This window comes from Elephantulus edwardii, unplaced genomic scaffold (genome assembly GCF_000299155.1).
Source record: "Elephantulus edwardii isolate Elephantulus edwardi_28Jun2011 unplaced genomic scaffold, EleEdw1.0 scaffold00019, whole genome shotgun sequence".
NCBI lineage: Eukaryota > Metazoa > Chordata > Mammalia > Macroscelidea > Macroscelididae > Elephantulus > Elephantulus edwardii.
The window spans coordinates 6,711,277-6,730,693 of record NW_006399769.1 but is presented as its reverse complement, the minus strand read 5'-3'; positions in this window follow the sequence as shown (position 1 = coordinate 6,730,693).

Sequence of the window (19,417 nt, the reverse complement as noted above, 5' to 3'; positions counted from 1 at the left end):
CAAATTTAACTAACAAGTTAAAAGTACATGAGTCAAAAATTAAAAAGCAATAATATTCCAAGTAGAGGTTCTAATAGCACAAATAAAGTTACAGAGAGAAGGTAGCTCTTAAAATAAAAGGCCTATTGACTAGCACTTTGTCTGTTATAGTATAAAGGTTAGGAACCACAAGGTGTAGAGGCTCAACTATGTCGTTTATTGTTCTTAAGTCCTGGAGCAAATTCCATCTACCACTGGGTTGTTTTACAGCTTGGAAGTCTGCATGCAAGGGAGAGGTGAAGTAAGGAACTGCTTATGAGGTTTTCCATCAGTTCCAACAACTAAGAAATAGTGAGAAGAGTTGGGACCTCAGAAGGCTTTTAGGACCAAATAGTAAGCTCTTGTGTCCAGAAGAAAACGAATATACTTACCAGTAATGCTAATGCTCATTCACAGATCTTCTGGGAGGATCTAAGTCAAGGTCGTAATTTTCAAAGTCATTTTTTCTGAGTAGTATTCCAATGTGTGAATAGACCATATTTTTTTTTTAATCCATTCAATTGTGGTTGCACATTTGAGCTGTTTCTATGTTCTTGCAATGGTAAATAATGCTGCTGTGAACATTGATGTACAAAACCTCCATTTGTGTCTCAGTTCTAATTTTCTTGGAGTATATTCCTAGCAGTGGAATAGCTGAGTTATATGGAATTTATATGTTCAGCTTTCTGAGGAAGTGCCAAACTGCCTTCCAGAGTGGTTGTACCAATCCCACCAACAGTATGTAAGAGTTCCTATTTCTCCGCATTCTCCAACGTTTATTGCTTGCTGTTCTGTTAAACTTTGCCACTGCTTCGACAGCGAGATCGTATTTCATGTGGTTTTGATGTGCATCTCTTTAATCACCCGTGATTTTGAGCATTTCTTTGTCTGTTGGCTATCTGGATACCTTCCTCTGTGAAAAGTCTTTTCATGTATTTTGTAATTGGGTTATCAAGTCTTTTTCTTCTGGAGGCACTGTGGATTCTGTAAACTTTTGTTATAAGACCCTTTTCTGAGACAGTTTTTGCCAAATGTTTTTTCCCCAGTCAGTAGGTTTTCTTTTCATCTTATTGAAAAAAAGGTTCTGTTGCTGATTTTTATATGTTGATCTTGTATCTTGCCACTCTTCCTTATTTGTATGCTACATCTAGCCGCCTTTTTTAATTGAGTTTTTAGGGGTTTCCATATACACTATAATATCTGCATATAGAGATATTTTACCTATTCTTTGCCAAAGTAGATACCTCTTATTTCCTTCTCTTGCCTTGTTGATCTAGTTAGCACTCCCAATATGATACTGAATAAGAGTGATGATAGTACCTTTGTCTGGTCCTTTTTGGCAAGGGAAATGCCTTTAGTCTTTCTCCATTGAGAATGATGTTAGCTCTTGGGTTTGCATATATACTTTCCACTGTTGTTGTTATATGTGATCAAGTCACTTGTGACTCATAGCGACCCTATATACAAATAGCTCTGAACTTAACCTGTCCTGAGCCCTTCTCACTGTTTCCAGCACACCAGCCCACATTGCCCCAGTTATTGTATTAATCCATCTCATTTGAGATCTTCCTCTCCTACACTGTCCTTCCACCCTTCCAAACATGATACCCTTCTCCAAGGACTGGTCACTCCTAGCCAACACATGCCCAAAGTATGTGAGATGGAGCTTCAAATTCTTTGCCTCCAAGGAGCACCTTGGTTTCACACTTTCTGGGGCAGACCTGTTTGTTCTTTGGCAATCCATGGTATGTTCAGTACTCTTTTCCAGCACCACAACTCAAAGACATTGATTCTTCTTCTGTCCTCATTAGTCATCCTAGTCACTGTCCAGCTCTCTTACTTTCCACTATGTTGGAGAAATCTCCCTCGATTAATGTTTTGTTGAAGTTTAAGTTTTAATCAAGAAAGGGTGCTGAATTTTGTCAAGCCTTTTTTGCCTCAATTGATAAAAACTCGTGGTTCTTGTTCTTTGCATTATTGATGTGATGGTTTACATTGTCTTTTGTTGAACCATCCTTGCATGCTTATTATGAATCCTACTTGATCATGACTCCAAGTAAGTTTTTGTTTGATTTGTTGGGTCTAAATTTCTATACTCTTTAAATTTTCTTCCATTAGTTTTAAGGTTTTCTTTCTACCTCACTAGCACACATATTTATCTTTAACTGGCCTTTCATTTACTAATATATATATAGTGTGACATACTCAGAGATATTTATTACTGATCATTGTACTGACACAACACTTTATTGTATGGGATCCATTTCTAGATTTTTTTATATTCATACCACTGTCTTTTTGTTCCTTATGCAAACACAACACAGTTGAAATTACAGTAGCTTCATAGGTGATCAAACCCCAAAAAACATACATTGTAACTTCTTGATCTGAAAGTCTTATTCCTTTTAGTTACTGTTCCTGTCATGTACCTTTGAGTAGATTGCACTCTTATTTATCTTACAACATAGGGTAGAACTGCCTCATAGTTCTTTTAAGGCTATAATGTATACAGAAGCCAACTGCCATGTCTCTGTCTCAAGATATTGTTTATTGTTGTCCTTGTTATTATATATATACCTTTGGGTCAAAACTGTCCCTCCAGCTCTTACTCGCCTTTTCTGCTGACAGCATGCTTGTAGGGTCTGGTTTTGCCCCTGTCATTCCAGGGGTCCTTTCCCTCTTTTCCTCTTTTTAAATTTAACTCTTGCATGGCCAACCTTAAACTAGCTATGCCTCTGTCTTATTGTCTTAATAAACATTTTTCACTTGTTTTGCTAAAAAAAGAAAGACAAAAAGCCAGACCTTTCAGTATGATTTCAGAGGTGGTAAATGGCATGGGAGGAGGTTGGGGTATTTTTGTTTGTTTGGTTGGATTTTTTCTGGTGGAGCAGCTGGTGGAATATAACTGCTTACCTTTGAGTTGAAAGCATAGCTCATCATAACTTACTTTTCAGTTAGTTCCAAGCACGTAAAAATGAATCATACCTGAGCTCTGTTGGCCTGCTGTCAAGAAACTGCACTGCAATCCTGAAGGCACGCCGTTTGAATCCACCAGATGCTCCGCAATCTCCTCTTGTGCCAGTTGGACTAGACAGGGTACACAACAAAAGCAAAAACAAAACAAAAAGAATCATCAGGGCATCTTTCAGTAAAAAGACAAGAACCTAAATCCTTACTAATGGTATTGTACCCATGACTAGTATTAGATTGCAACCTATAACACCCCGTTCATACACAGCAGAGTCAATGAGAATGCCACTGTTGGAACCTGCAACAATACGAAAGTGTAGCAGCTTGGTGGTCTTCATTTAAGATTTATTCATTGTGGATTTTTTACACTAGCTTTTTTTAAATTTTTTTACATTAATTTTAATGAACATTTAGAGACTTTGGATTTCCATTCATTCATTATTGCATTTCTGTTAATGTTATGTCAAACTGTTGGTAACTGAGTTTGTTAGTACTCCATTATATCCTGCCTGTCCTTAAGTTGAGTTCCTCACCTCACCCTAGTCCCAGATGATAAATATGTTTTTACACAAATAATTCATGATGTATGATTTCTTTCCAGACTATAAAATGTCTTATGTTAGTTTCATGTGCATGCAGTATGCCTATGCATGTTAGTTATGAGGTTGATTATTTGTGTGGATGCCTTACATTAAAAAAACAAAAAACAAAAAACAAAAACCCCAAAACAAACCAGTATGTGAATTCCTGACCCATTAAGATGACCTTTATCTCTAGACAATGCCATGTTTGAAGGCAGAAGTTACCAAGGAGAAGCAATCCTTAACCTACTAGTGCCCTGTAACTGGGCTGGCTGAGGGGAATGGAGGAAGGCCTGGGAGTCCTGCGCTCCAGAGGAGAGCCCAGTCACTGTAACCCTTAGTTACACTTCTGATCTAGATCAGAACTCACCTCTGTGGCTCGCTTGAGTCAAATAATAGAAGACCAAACTTTCAACTCATAGTGTCCCTCCATTGAATTTCTTTTTTAAAAAATATTATTAATTTTAATGAAAATTTACAGAGATTTTGGATTTCCATTTATTCATTGTTGCACTTTTCTCCCTGCCCACCCCTCTCCTCGGCCCCCCACCCCCAGTTCATTCTTCTCTTTGAAAAGTAAAAGAAAAATTCTTTCATTGTTTTCCAATCCCTCCCACCAGGTCCACTCCACTATGCTGCCTTCGTTCTGGACTCCTGTCATGACATTAATGCCTTATCATAGATACCTTTTAAACAGTTCTCTCTGTCATCTGTTCCAATGAAGTATACATACTTTGTCCCATCTTTCTCAATCTCCCCCCCATGTCAGTCCTGTTCTACAACAGTGACACTATGCAATATTTGTCCTTCTGTGACTGAGATATTTCACTCAGCATAATGTCCTCCAGGGTCACCCATTTTGAATAATATTGCATGCGTTCCTTGTTTTTCAATGCAGCATAGTATTCCATTGTTTGAATATGCCACAGCTTCTCTGTCCATTCGTTTGTTGATGAGCACTTAGGTTGATTCCAACTCTTGGCTATTGTGAACAAAGCCGTGATAAACATGGGTGTGCATATATCTGCTTGGCTCACAGTTATAGTCTCTTTGGGGTGTATTCCCAGTGGTGGAATTGCTGGATCAAATGGTATCTTTATTTCCAACTTTTTGAGAAAGCACCACACTGCCTTCCATAGTGGTTGCACCATTTTACACTCCCACCAACAGTGATTAAGGGTTCAAGTTTCTCCACAACATCGCCAGCATTTGATGTTTGCTGTTCTGTTAAATAATGCTATTCTTACTGGGGTGAGATGATATCTCATAGTTGTTTTTCCGTTGAGTTTCTAAGGCTATAAATGATAATGGGGAAGGGAGTTAACTGCTGGTGGATTCAAACTGCAGGAAATGTTTGGCTTTGGGGTTTGCAGCACAGCTTTGCAGACTACACCACCAGAGCAGACAAAATATGAAGTGGTAAAAAAAACAGAGAGTTACTCTCTCTTTAAATTCACCAGTCCTTTAATGTCAAGAGTAGCACTTGACAAGGACAGAAGGATTAATGCAAATAAGAATTACAGAGAGAAAGTGGGAAAACTTCAGTTACATTCTGATATTGAAATTAATGTTAAGCAGAATATATATGAATGATTGTATGAAAACCAGTTTGCTTTGTAAGCGTCACTCGATTAATAAATCTTTTTTTAATACTCAAAGTAAATGCCAAAAATATGCCATTCACGTAAAAACGTAAAGTTCCCAAATCTATCCCAAAATACACAGTTTGTCTTTGAAGTTGAGAAACATCTTTGGTGAATGCCATTTGTTTTTCTTGTTGGCCAGATGGTGGTCTTGATTAGTTGTACCAATTTGATCAGAGCTGCTTATATCTCAATTCCATAACTAGAATCTATCATTGTTAGGTCAACACTTTACCAGTTTGTGATAATGTAGTTACTTGCATGTTGCTTTGATGCTAGAACTATGAAACTAATATTTTATATACTGTGAAATCACACTTAAGGGAAGTTTTGGTAGAGGTTCGAGGCTGAGAGTAGGCAGGAGGACTTATCAGTCTACTTCTGAAAATTCTGGCCAGGAAAAATCTAAGAGCAGAACACTGATGGATTGCCAGAAAATGAGCCTCCCAGGTTGAAAGAGATTAAAAAATATGCCTAGAGAAGAGAGAACCTGAAAGGACATGGATGGACTAGAGCTTTCTATACTATCATTTACTGATACAACATCGCATAAAATGAGAAGAAACATGACCATTGATTAGAATATGAAATGTAGAAAGTATTAGAGTGGAAATTGCCCAAAATGGTACAGTGCATATTGATCAATATCTTGGCTGAAGTGGGCTGGTCATTATGCTATGGAGTGGCATCCACTTCTTAAACCACATGCCTCCAGAAACTCTAGGAACGTTGATAAATGTCGATAGTTGTAGAAGAGCCTTTTGTTCATAGGGTTGCTATCAGTCATGCTTGCCTCGAAGGCAATCAACAACAACAATCCTTTGCCTTATGTGGGGAGCTCTGGTTGCCTAGTAGAAAGAAGCTGTGCTGCAATCCCAAAGACATGTGGTTCGAGGCCACCAGCTGCTCCGTGGGAGGATAGCCAATCTGCCGTGAAATTAACTGCCTCTGAAAACCTACCATAGGGTCAGCTATCTGTAGGTTCTGGCTCTGTGTTACACAACAAAAACATGTCTTATGTGAGCTCTGGCCTGGTGGGAAGAAGCTGTGCTACAGTCTGTAAGGCATGCAATTCAAATCCACCAGCTGCTACACAGAAGGATGGGCAGGCTCCTAAGCCTGTAGTTTCCTGCCACTGAAGGTGAGTCTGCTATTAGTTGGTTACAACTTGACAGCACACAACAACATGATTTTTTGTGAGTCGAGTGAGACTTATAGTGACTCTATGAACAACAGATCTGAACCCTGTTTCATCCTGTGCCATCCTCATCATCTCTAACACACTTGAACTCCTTGCTGCAGCTACTGGGTCAGTCCAAGTGGTCGGGAGTGTTCATCTCTTCTTACCAACCCTCCACCTTTCCAGGCAACTTGTATAAAGTGTGTGAGACAGATTTTCTCACATTTGCCTCAAGTGAGCACTTTAATTGCCCCTTCTCCATTATATACCTGTTTGTTCCTTTGAAAGCCCAAGGGATATTCAGTACTCTTCTCCAGCCAAAGCTCAAAAGCATCAATTCTGTCATCCTGATTCACTGGCCAGCTCCCAGATGCATATGTTCAGTAATCTACTCCAGCACCATAATTGAAAGGCATCGATTTTTCTTCTGTAATTTTTATTCACTGTCTAGCTTTCAGATGCATAGAATCTGCATAGCATTGAAAAGACCATGGCTTGCCTCAGGCACACCTTAATCTTTATATTGTTATCATTGCTCCTTAGCACTCCAGACAGTTCCCTGATGGCAGACTTTCCCAAAATAATTAGTCTTGATTTTCTGACTGCTAGTACCAAGAATGTTAATTGTGGACTCAAACATGGTTAAATTGCTAGCTTCAATCTCTTCACCATCTATCATTATGCTGCCAAATGACTGTATAGTCAGTAAAGCACGAGGAGACATTCTTCTGGTATTCTCTACTTTCAGCCAGAATCCATCTGACTTCAGCAGTGATATCCATGGTGACATTGCCTCTTCTAAATTCATCTTGAACTTCTGGTAGTTCTCTGCTGTGTATTGTTTTAGTTATTTTTGCCTGATCTTCAGCAGTATTTTGCTTGCAAAATGATATTGTTAAATAATTTCCACGTTCTGTTGGATTACTTTTGTTGGGAATGGGAACAAACATGGATCTCTTTCAGTCGGTCAGCTAGGCAGCTGTCTTCCAAATTACCTGGCATAGACTGTGAACACATCCAAGGCTCCATCTGTCATTTGGAGCATGTCAGTATCCCATTGGTTTCTGGGGCCTTATTTTTCTGCCAGTGCCTTCAGTGTAGCTTAAGCTTCTTCCATGATTACCACATTACCACTGGCCCTTGATCATATAGTACTTCCTGCAATATTTCAGTGTCAGTCAATTCATTTCCATACAGTAATTCTTTGTATTCCCTCCATCTTTTGAGGCTTTCTTGGTCATTCAAAATTTTGCCCGTTGTGGTGACAGTGGTGTGCTTTTGAGTCATTTGTGATTCATAGCGACCCTATATACAACAGCTCTGAGCCCCGTTCTATCCTGAGCCAACCTTATTGTCTCTGTCACACCTACCTCCATTACCCCAGGTGCTGAGTCAATCCATCTCATTGAGGGTCTTCCTGTCTTGTGCTGTCCCTCCACCCTCCCAAGCATAATGTCCCTCTCCAAGGACTGGTCCCTCCTTGCATCATGCTCAAAATATGTGGGAAAGAGCTTCAAAATCCTTGCCTCCAAGGAGCAGCCTGATTTGACTCTCTAGTACAAACCAGTTTGGTCTCCTACCAGTCCATAGTATATTCAATACTCTTCACCAGCACCACAACTCAAAATCATCAATTCTCTTTCTGTCATCCCTAGTCCAGCTTTCTGACGTATAGCAAGTAATTGTGAAGATTATGGCCTGGATCAGACGCACCTTAGTCTCCAGACTGACATCGTTGCTTTCTCAGTCCTCTAAAGAGGTACCTGACAGCAGATTTTCCCAATGCAATTCATCTTTTGATTTCCTGGCTGTTGGTACCAAGAGTGTTGTGTGTGGGACCAAGCAAGCTGAAGCTGTTAGTAATCTCAATCTCTTGACCATCCATGAGGAGGTTGCCTTTTGGCCCAGTGGTGAGAATCTTTGCCCATAGCATCTCTAAGTATTGCAGCTTAAGACTTGGGTTGTTTTTCAGTTAATTCAGCATAAGAAATATTGAGCAAGTTCTTCTTTCTCTTCCCCAGTTCTAGGACTCTGCACATTCTGTTATAATCTTTTGTATTCTTGAGTTGCCCTTTGAAATCTTCTGTCCAGCTCTTATACTTTAACATCTCTTCCCTTTCTTTTGGCTTTTTTGATGCACACAACCCTGCTTGCTGAAACTGAGAAGGACCTGAATGAAGCACTTGCTGCAGAAGGTCAAGGACTGCAGTCTTCAATATGGATTGAAGCTCAATATCAAGAAAACAAAGATTCTCACCACTGGGCCAATTGGCAGCATCAGTATGGATGGTGAAGAGATTGAGATAGTTAAGAGTTTGAGTTTACTTGGCTCCACAGTCAGCACTCTTGATAACAGCAGCCAAGAAATCAGGAGACAAATTGCATTGGGAAAGTCAGCTGTGAGGGACCTCTCAAGAGTACTGAAGTGCAACAACATCAGGCTGGAGACTAAGGTGTGCCTGATCCAGGATATAGTCTTTTCAATTACGTTCTATGCATTGGAGAGTCGGACAGTGAATAGGGATGATAGAAAGAGAATTGATGCCTTTGAGCTGTGGTGCTGGAGAAGAGTGTTGAATATACCATGGACTGCTAGGAGAACAGACAGATTTGTCCTGGAGAGGGTGAAGCCAGAATGTTCCCTACAGTCAAGGATTCTGAAGCTTCGTCTGACATACTTTGGGCATGTTGCAAGGAGGGACAGGTCCTTGGAGAGGGACATCATGTTTGGGAGAGTGGATGGACGACACAGGAGAGGAAGACCGTCGATGAAATGGATCGATTCTGTGAGTGGAGTGGTGGGAATGAATGTGCTTGAGACAGTGAGGTTGGCACAGGATAGAATGGTGTTTAGGGCTCTTGTACATAGGGTCGCTATGAGTTGCAAATGACTCGATGGCACATAACAACAACAAAGTGAAATTTTCAGGGGCTCTTCTGACATCTATTTTGGTTTTTTTCATTCTTTCTTTGTAGTGACTTTTTGCTCTCTTTATGTATTTGGGCTTCAAACCTATTTTTTTTTAAATGCAATTTTTAGTTTTTACTGGTTTAGTTACAAAGTTCATATACATTGTTTTTCCATACCGGATTTTTCCCATATCCATTACCCACCCCTCTCTTCACCCATCAAATTGTACGCCCTCTGCTTACCTCCCTGCCCATCCTCACCCCTCTATTCCTACCTTTCCTTACCCTTTGGGTCCCCATACATGTTTACTAGTTATCTATTTTTACTATAATGGTCTTATACAGTATTTGTTCTTATGGTGCTGACTTAATTTACTTAGCATAATGCTCTCCAGTCCTTCCCAAGTTAGGTAGTGATTTTCAAAATCATTGCTCTTCAGCATACATATTGAATAGGTATGGAGAAAAACCACAATTCTGAAACATTCTTTTCCTAATTTCAATAGTGAAATTACTGCATCAAATGGTATTTCCATTTGCAACTTTTTGAGAAAGTGCCAGATTTCCTTCCATAGTGGTTGTACCATTTTGTATTCCCACCAGCAGTGAATAAGAGTTCTAATCTCGCCACAAGCTGGCCAGCATTTGTTGTTTGCTGCGCTGTTGAACTTTGCTGTTGTTGCTGGGGTGAAATGATATCTCATATTTGTTTTGACTTGCATTTCTCTGATAGTTAGGATTGTGAACATTTCTTTATGTTTGTTTGCCATCTAAATGTCTTCTTTGGTGAAATGTGTATTCATATCCTGGGCCCATATTGTGATTGGGTTGTTTCCTTTTTTCTTGTTGAGATGCTGGAGTATTCTATACACTTTAGATATAAGCCCCTTTTCAGATATGTCATTGCCAAATATTTTTCCCAGTCTGTGGATTTCCTTTTTTACCCTAGTGGAGAAGTTTTTTGATGTGATAAGGATTTGATTCTTGAAGGTCCCATTCATTTATTTTATTCTTTCCTGGTTGTAGGTTTTTCATTATACTTGGAAGACTGTTCATTAGGGCTTCCAGAGTTGTTCCTAGCTTTTCTCTGATGAACTGTATTGTCTTTGGTTTTACTTCTATGTCCCTGATCCGCCTTCATTCGTTTGTATATGGTGTGAGGTATGGGTCTTGCTTGAGTTTTCTGTAGATGGTTTTCCAATTTTGCCAACACCATTTGTTAAAAAGATACTTATTTCCCCAGTTAATAGACTTTGTCTCCTTGTCCAAGTTCTTTTGGCCATTCTGTTTTTCCTTCTTGGCATGGTGTACAGTGTGATTGTCTGAGTCAAAGTGGTAAAAGTTAATCTATCTCTTTCACTAATTCCTGGAATGTTGACATTCGTGTGTTCCATTTTCTTTTTCTACAACTTCTAGTTTTCCAGCATTCATACTTTGGAAATTCTGAGTTCCAGCTATTAATGATGTTTCTAGCAGTCTCTATCATATTTTGCAGTCCAAAACTGACCAAACCAAGATGTGTTAACGGTAACTCATGGTTTGAAAACAAATGTTAGCAACAAACAAGAAGGAATGGTGGTCGGAAAGTATGGACTTGGTGACAGAAATTAGACTGTAAATAGGATGAATGAAATTTGCACATGCAGTGCGTTCTTCATTGTAAATACCTATTTAAAAAAAAACACAAATGGTGACTTGAACCATGGACCTCACCAGATGGACTACATAGGAATCAGATTGACAGCATATGTGAAAAAACTCATTGGAGAAGCTCAATATCAGCAGTCAAAACCCCGCCAGGGCAGACTGGAAGGGAATATCAATTACTCAGAATATTTAAGAACAAGCAGTTCAAAAGAATAAGAAAATAGTATCATGAAATGTTTTTATTATCTAGTAGAAAAGTGCTCCCCTTGTTCTACTTTTCTAAAAACTCAGCACCATTCTTACAGATAAATTTTTAATAATCATTTTCATAATAGTAGTTTTCTGCTAAATAAAAATCTCATGACTATGTTGATTGAATTGTTACATGTAAATAAGCTCTGGTGGCTTAGTGGTAAAGAGTTGCACTGCCATCCCAAAGGCAGTGGCGCGAGTCCCTCAGCTGCTCTGTGGTGGAAAGATGTACAATCTCCTGTCAATATATCGTTTCTGAAAATCTGCAGGCAGGTCAGCTTTTATGGGTCAGTTCTGACTTGACTGTACACAAAAATGTAGACTGGCGGGAAGCCGTTCTTCTCTTTAGCAAAGAGGTCCACTGCAGCAAATGCTTGCTCTTCAGTGATCCTTTGGTTTGTGCCTAGTCAACTTTGGTCATTTTCTCCAGGTGGTCTACACATTGCTTCTTGAGGGTAATTCTTTATTCTTTTACAAAAGCAGTCCTAATGGCTTAGTCCATAGGGAGAGGCACAGCTTACCCAAATGAAGCCCAAACGGGATTGAAGTTGGCTGTTCAAATCCACCAGTGGCTCCATGGGAGAAAAATGGAGAATTTCCTCCTAGGTGATTTATAGCCTAGGGAAAATTGCTGTAGGGCCAGCTATGAATTCGTTATGATTCGAAGGCAATGAGATGAGTTCTTTTATATCCTTACTGCTGCTTTTTAAAATTTCTTTTCTTTTTTATAATTTTATCTTATTTTTGTGTGTGTGTGTGTGTGTACCGTCAAATTGGATCTGACAGGTTCAGAAGGAGATTGCCCTCCTTCTCCAGCAGAGCATCTATCTGGTGGATTCAAACTGCATACTTCTGGGATTGCAGTGCAGCTTCTTGCCACTAGGCCACCAGAGCTCCCTGCTTATTGCTGCTTTAAATGGACTACTTTTCTTCAATCTGTTTCTATTTTTTGTTTTATGTCATCCACTCAAAGCCGACCCATAGCTAACCCTCCAGCAAGTTTTCAGTAAATCACAATGGGAGGGTACGGCCCAGCTTTCTCCCACTGAGCAATAATGGATTTGAACTGCATGTCTTTGGGTTGGCAGAGAAGATCCTTACCACGAGGCCACCAAAGTAGGTATTTATTATTAATGAATCCTAGTGATGCAGTGGCTGAGCAAGCTGCTACTAACAAAAAGATCAGGAGTTCGAGCCTGCCAGCCGCTCCCTGGGGAAAGTATGCAGCTTACTTCTGGAAAGATTTATATACTTGTAAATTTTATGTGACAGTTCTATCTGTTGTAGAGAATCCTAGGTCAGATTATTCCCCCCTATTTTAACAAACTAATTTTATCTTTTAAAGTCTGAAATTACAAATTCAGCGTGCTGAGTGTAGGGTAAAACATTCTAACTCTGTATTCCTCAGAGAGCGATGAGTCAAAATTGACTTCATGGCAGTAGACTTGATCTTTTGCTTTTAGGTCTTTATGCATTTACCAAAAACTCATTTGCTTTTCTACGAGTTCCACTAGGTGGCAGTCTTGAGTGTGTCCATTTGTAATTCCACTGAGAGCTGGGAGGCAGTGACTTGGCTGGCATCTCAAGGCTGCAGAAGTGCAAGACCACAAAAGACTTGTCTGTTTTTTGAGTCTGGGGGGTGGGGGGTGGGGAAGGAACCCAGATTACGTAATTATAGTATAAGAATCCTTGCTGGCAACTCGATGGGTAGGAAAACTTGACCATGTGCTCCGGTAAAGAATATAGTTTAGGAAACCTGGGGAAGGAGAGGGGGCAGCAGTACTCCAGCCTAGAGTCAGTTGGAGTCGGAATCAACTATCCACAACATCTATTAATCTTTAATTATATAACTCGTTAGTGAAGACTGAACTCAATGTAGCCTGCAAAATTCTGCTTTTCTTATTTGGGTGACAAACACCTGTAGCATCTTGGCAGTGATTTTAGTTTTATTCCAGAAACTTTCTTGGCAAAATGCAGCCTTTAATCTGTCCTAGTTTTTCTAAATTCCCCCCCAAAGCATCTTTAAATCAGAAATTACTGGATTTCTGTATATTTGTGTATGAGCATTGTAAAAAAAACGTGGGAGGCATAAGGATGGCCATACGTGAAGACTTCGTATAATTCCACAAGGAGAAACTATGCCTTCAAAAGTGTGCATCACACAAAACCAATTCCGATGAAATCAGACATGTCCCCATGCTCGCTTCCTTATTTCTATTAATTCAAACAGCAATCCTATTGTTCTGGGTCTGAAATCCATTACAATAGATACACAGACCTCACAGAACCATGGAGTTTATTACAGAAGTTAACAAGTTACAACTCATGTTGGCAATAGAGTACAGTTTCTCAAGATTTTAAACTGTGCAGATATGAAAATTTTCCAAGGATTATATTTTATCTGAAGACTGCATATTTTAACTGGCTTTAAAACTGTACACCACAAAAAGGATATTTTACCAGGTATGAATTGCATCATGTTGTTGTTATTGTTGTTGTTGTTGCTATATGCTGTCAAGTCACTTGTGACTCATAGCATCATTTCATTGCAATAATTATTGGAAGTCTAGAAATCAAGCCATCCCAGGTGTTGGGAGCATAGTGGAGGGCTACGGCAAGATTGCCTTTTCCATTTTGGAAAGTTTTCTTGTGGCTACAAGGCAAGTAATGGGCTAGAAAAAGTTTGTAAGCGTTGGACACCTTCATGGTATAGCATTTTAGTGACTTTTTAAACATGGTTATTGTAAGTTAGATACATGTAGTAATGTTGCAGAATGTTTGTCTATGCACTAGTTCAGAAAGCTTTCCCTGTTACTTGTTCTTGATAAGTGAAAACTGCAGAGAAATAAAAGTACATATCAAAACATGGGGGGAAAGTGTGATGGCAGGCCTTTCATCCTTCAGCCTTGCAGCTTTAAGCCAGTGTTCCAAAGTTCTTGTTGTGTGGCATCGAGTTGCCTGCAACTCATAGCAACCCTGCTCTATCTGAGCCAACCTCATTGGCTCCAACACACCACCCCCCAATATCCTAGTCACTGAGTCAATCCATCTCATCCAGGGTCTTCCTCTCTTGTGCTGTTGCTCCACCCTCTCATGCATGATGTTTCTCCTGGCAACATGCCTGAAATATGTCAGACAGAACTTCAGAATCCTTGCCTTCAAAGGAGCAGCCTGGGTCCACTCTTTCCAGGACAAATCTGTTTGTTCTTTTAGCAGTCCATGGTATTGTTGTGTTTTGTTTTTACTTTATTTTTTTAATTTAAATTTATTATTAATTTCAGTAAAAATTTACAGAGACTTTGGATTTCCATTCATTCATTGTTGCACTTTTCTCCCCTCCCAACCTTCCCCCCTAGTACACTGCCCTCTTGGAAAAGTAAAAGAAAAATTCTTTTTTTGTTTTACAAAGCCTTCCCCAGGTCCACTCCACCATGTAGCCTTCACTCTTCATGACAAAAATACCTAATCACATATCCCTTTTAAACAGTTTTCTCCCTCATCTGTTTCAATGCAGTATACATTATTGAACCCATCTTTCACAGTCCCTGCCCCCAACTTCAATGTCAGTCCTGTTTTACACCAGTGGCACCATGCAGTATTTGTCCTTTTGTGACTGAGATACTTCACTCAGCATAATGTCCTCCAAGGTCACCCATTTTGAATAATATTGCATGAGTTCCTTGTTTTTCAATGCAGCATAGTATTCCATTGTGTGAATATACCACAGCTTCTCTAGCCATTCGTTTGTTGATGGGCACTTAGGTTGTTTCCAACTCCTTGCTATTGTAAACAAAGTTGCAATAAACATGGGTGTGCATATATCTGCTTGGATGTCAGTTATGATCTCTTTGGGGTATATTCCCAGTAGCGGAATTGCTGGGTCAAATGGTATCTCTATTTGCAACTTTTTGAGAAAGCGCCATACTGCCTTCCACAGTGGTTGCACCATTTTGCACTCCCACCATCAGTGAATAAGGGTTCCAGTTTTTCCACAACAACCTCGCCAGCATTTGTTGCTTGCTGTTCTGTTAAATTTTGCTATTTTGACTGGGGTGAGATGATATCTCATAGTTGTTTTAATTTGCATCTCCCTCAGAGCTAGGGACTTTGAACATTTCTTCATGTGCTTGTTAGCCATCTGAATGTCTTCTTCGGTGAAGGGTCTGTTCATATCCTGTGCCCATTTTTCTATTGGATTATTTGCCTTTATCTTGCTGTGGTGCTCAAGTATTTTATAAATTCTGGATATAAGTCCCTTATCTGATATGTCATTACCAAATACTTTTTCCCAGTTGGTGGCTTCCCTTTATACCCTGTTGGAGAAGTTTTTGGATGTGCATAGGGATTTGATTCTTAAAAGATCCCATTCATCTACTTTATCTTCTCCTGGTTGTAGGTGGTATTGTTGTAGTTAATTGCCGTCAAGTTGTAGGTGACCATAGCGACCCTATGAAGGAAAGACCTGAACACTTGTATAACTTTCATCATTTCTCCAAGTTCATAGGGTTTCCAGAGGCAAGCTATTTCGGAAGTGGATGCCACTCCTGCTTCCAAGTTTGTTTTAATTGGGGAACTCCAAGAAACATTGTCCACCATGGGTAACCATTATCACGTTTAACACAGTGTCACAGTGTTTAGCATCACAGCAACCATGAGTTACCTCTGTACAGCAAATGAACAGACCAGTGCTATTCCACTTAGAAGAATGCTTGATCAAACACAGTTAAGACCAGGCCTGAGGGCCACAGAATAAAGTTATCCACCTTTGGCTTGGTGACATCACTTTCTGTCCACTAGGCCAACTGTGTTCTATGTTGTTGTTGTTAATTGCTGTCGAGTCATAGACGACTCATAGCGACCCTATGAATGAAAGACCTGAACACTTGTATAACTTTCATTGTGTCTTCAAGTTAATAGGGTTTCCGGAGGCAAGCTATTTTGGAAGTGGATGCTACTCCTGTTTCCAAACTTGTTTTTATTGGGGAGCTCCACCAAACACTGTCAAGCATGGGAACCATTATGTTTGACTCATCAATGTTACAGTGTTCGCATCACAGCAACCCCGAGTTACCTTTGTACAGCAAATGGACAGACCAGGGCTCTAGCACTTAAAAGAATGCTTGACCTGAATACTTGTATAACTTTCATCATTTCTCCAAGTTTACAGGGTTTCTGGAGGCAAGCTCTTTTGGAAGTGGATCATCCATGGTATTAGTTTTGCCAATTTTGGCATCTCTTTCTCCCATAGCCCTCCAACAAGCATGGGTGAAGGCCCCTGGCTCTGGCTTCGTGGGGCAGCAGTCCTAGCTCAGCTCTGTTTCACGTTGGGTCTCTGGTTTTCAGCTGCAGCGGCTGTAGGTCTCTTGTAGTCCTTGTCTGAGTGGCACAGGAATCTTTGACCCCCAAAGGACGCATTTTCTGCTGCATCTTTGCTGTTAGTGAGATCTTCAAGTCTCTGCTTCCTGAAAATGTTCCTTTTAATCCTAGTGGAATAGTGAAAGTAGCCAGTCTCTTGTGGATAGACTATCACAAGCTATTTGCATGTTTCTACCCAGCCTTGTGACAAAGGCAAGGGTCATGGCCTAGGAAAGTCATTTTGAACAAAAGATCCGCTATACCACAAGCATCTTGTGATTGGCTTTTATGATGCCAGATCACTTCTGAAAGGAGATGTATTGTTGTTTCTGTTAGGAAAAAAAAGGTAAGCATTATTGTAACTCAACTGTTCCACATCCTTCAGTTCCTTAGGGTAACTTTTTGTTTAATTTAGGTTTCTTCAAAGGCCAGTTTATATATATAGAGAAGATACTGAAATTTTTGTTTAAGCAAAGAATTTGCTCAAATATTTCTTCACAGATACTCTTTCCAGTAGCCCACAGCTTCTATCACGTGTAATAATTTTGCTCTTATAATGAAGGAGTAACAAATAAGTATAATTTTACAGTGATGGTGCATCTCCTTCCCTCCTGTTTTCAAACATTTTATTGTGCTTTAGGTGAGATTTTACATCGCAAATTAGTTTTCCAGTCAATACTTGATACACAAATTCATAAGACAAGTTCAATTCCTACAAGGCTTCAGCACACTCCCTGTTTCTTCTCCGGCTTCCTGGGTTCCATTTGTCTGGCCTTAGTGTCTTTCCTTGTCTCCTCATCTTTAGTTTTTAGGCAGATGTCATCCTTCGGTTTTGTAAAGTTAATCACTCTATGGAGCATATTCTTCATGGTTGTTTTTGCTTGTTTTGTAGGCATTTTATTTGGTTGAAGGGTGTCCTCTGGAGTACCTTCAGTTTCAAGTTGGAAGGTCAGGCCAATAATCTCAGGCCTTCCTCTGGAATCTTTTCTGGTATTCTCTGCTGTTAGCCAAGAGCCATCTGACATTAGCTATACCTACCTCAGTGCCCCGGCTTCTGCTGAACCCAGCTTGAATTTCTGACCATTCCCTGCTGATGTACTGTTTCAGTTGTTTTTAAAATAATCTTTAGTAAGATTTATTTGTATGTGGTATTAATGCTATTGCTTGTTATTTTCCATATTCTCTTGCACATTTTTTGGAAATGGAAATATGGATCTCTTTTATCAGTTGGCCGGATAGCCACTAGCTAGCCTTGATAAAAAATTCCTTGATAAAATTCCTTGATATAGATGAGTGAGCACATTAATTATTGAATCTGTTCAAACATGGTAATTGGTATGCCATCAATTCCTGAGGTCTTATTCCTAAGGCCCTATTCTTTGCCAATTCCTTCAAAGTAGTTTGAACTTCCTCCTTCATTATCATTAGTAGACCATATGCTACTTCCTGAAATAGTCCATTGTAGAGCAATTGTTTTTGGTGTAATGGCTCTGTGTATTTTTTCCATCTTTTTTTTTTATGCTTCCTGAATCATTCAGTACTTTTCTCATAACATCTAACTATTGCAAGTTGAAGCATAACAACATATGAATAACATTGAGAAGAATGGAAATTCCAGCACTCTTAATTGTGCTCATGTGAAACCTATATATAGATCAAGAAGCTGTTGTCTGAACAAAGCAAGGGACCATTGCAAGGTATAAAATACAGAAAAAAGTGTGTCAAGATTGTATCCTTTCTCCATAGTGATTCATTCTTCACACTAAGCAAGTAATTTGAGAAGCTGGACTATATTAATTAGAATGTGGCACCAGGATTGGAGGAAGACTCATCAAAAACCTTCATTACAGCGGGGATCTCTGGTGGCCTATGGCAAGAAGCTGCACTGCAATGCCAAAGGCGCACGGTTCAAATCCACCAGATGCTCTGTTGGAGAAGGAGGGGCAATCTCCTCTTATGCGAGGCAGATCCGATTCGACAGTACAAAGCAACAACAAGAACAAAATTCCCCCAAACCCCCTTCATTGTGCACATAACCCAACCTTGAGTGTATAAAGTGAAATATTTGAAAACTTGATACATTTGCTAAATAAAATCAAAGACTACAGCCTTCAATATGGATTATATATCAATATCAATAAAACAAAAATTCTCACCGCTGGACCATCATGATTGGGGGGAAAAGATTTAAATTTCCAAGAAGCTAATTTTATTTGGTTTCACAGTCAACACCCATGATGGCAATTAGTCAATCAAAACACCTGTTGCATTGGTATAATCTGCTGGCAAAGACATCTCTAAGGTACTAAAGATCAAGAATATTAGTTAAAGGTTAAGTTGCAACTGATTCAACCTATACTCTTTAGTTGCTTCCTATCGATGGCCTTTGAGTTGTGGTGCTGGAGAAGAGTATTGCTCATACCATGGACTGTCAGGAGAACAAACAGGTCTGTCTGGAGAAGGTAAAACTAGATAGCTCCTTGAAGGCAAAGATTTTGACGCTCTGGTTCACATTGCATGGCATAAAATACAGAAAAAAGTGTGTCAAGATTGTATCCTTTCTCCATAGCGATTCATTCTTCACTATGAGCAGATGATTTGAGAAGCTGGACTATATTAATTAGAATTTGTAGAAGGACGTCATGCCAGCCTGGTACTCGTACAGTGACAGACACATAGATCAATGGAATAGAATTGAGAACCCGGAAATCAGCCCATCTATTTATGGGCAATTGGTTTTTGACAAAGAGATGAAATCAGTTAGGTGGGGAAATGACAGCCTTTTTAACAAATGGTGTTGGCAAAATTGGAAAACCATCTGCAGAAGAATTAAACAAGATCCCCACCTCACTCCATATACA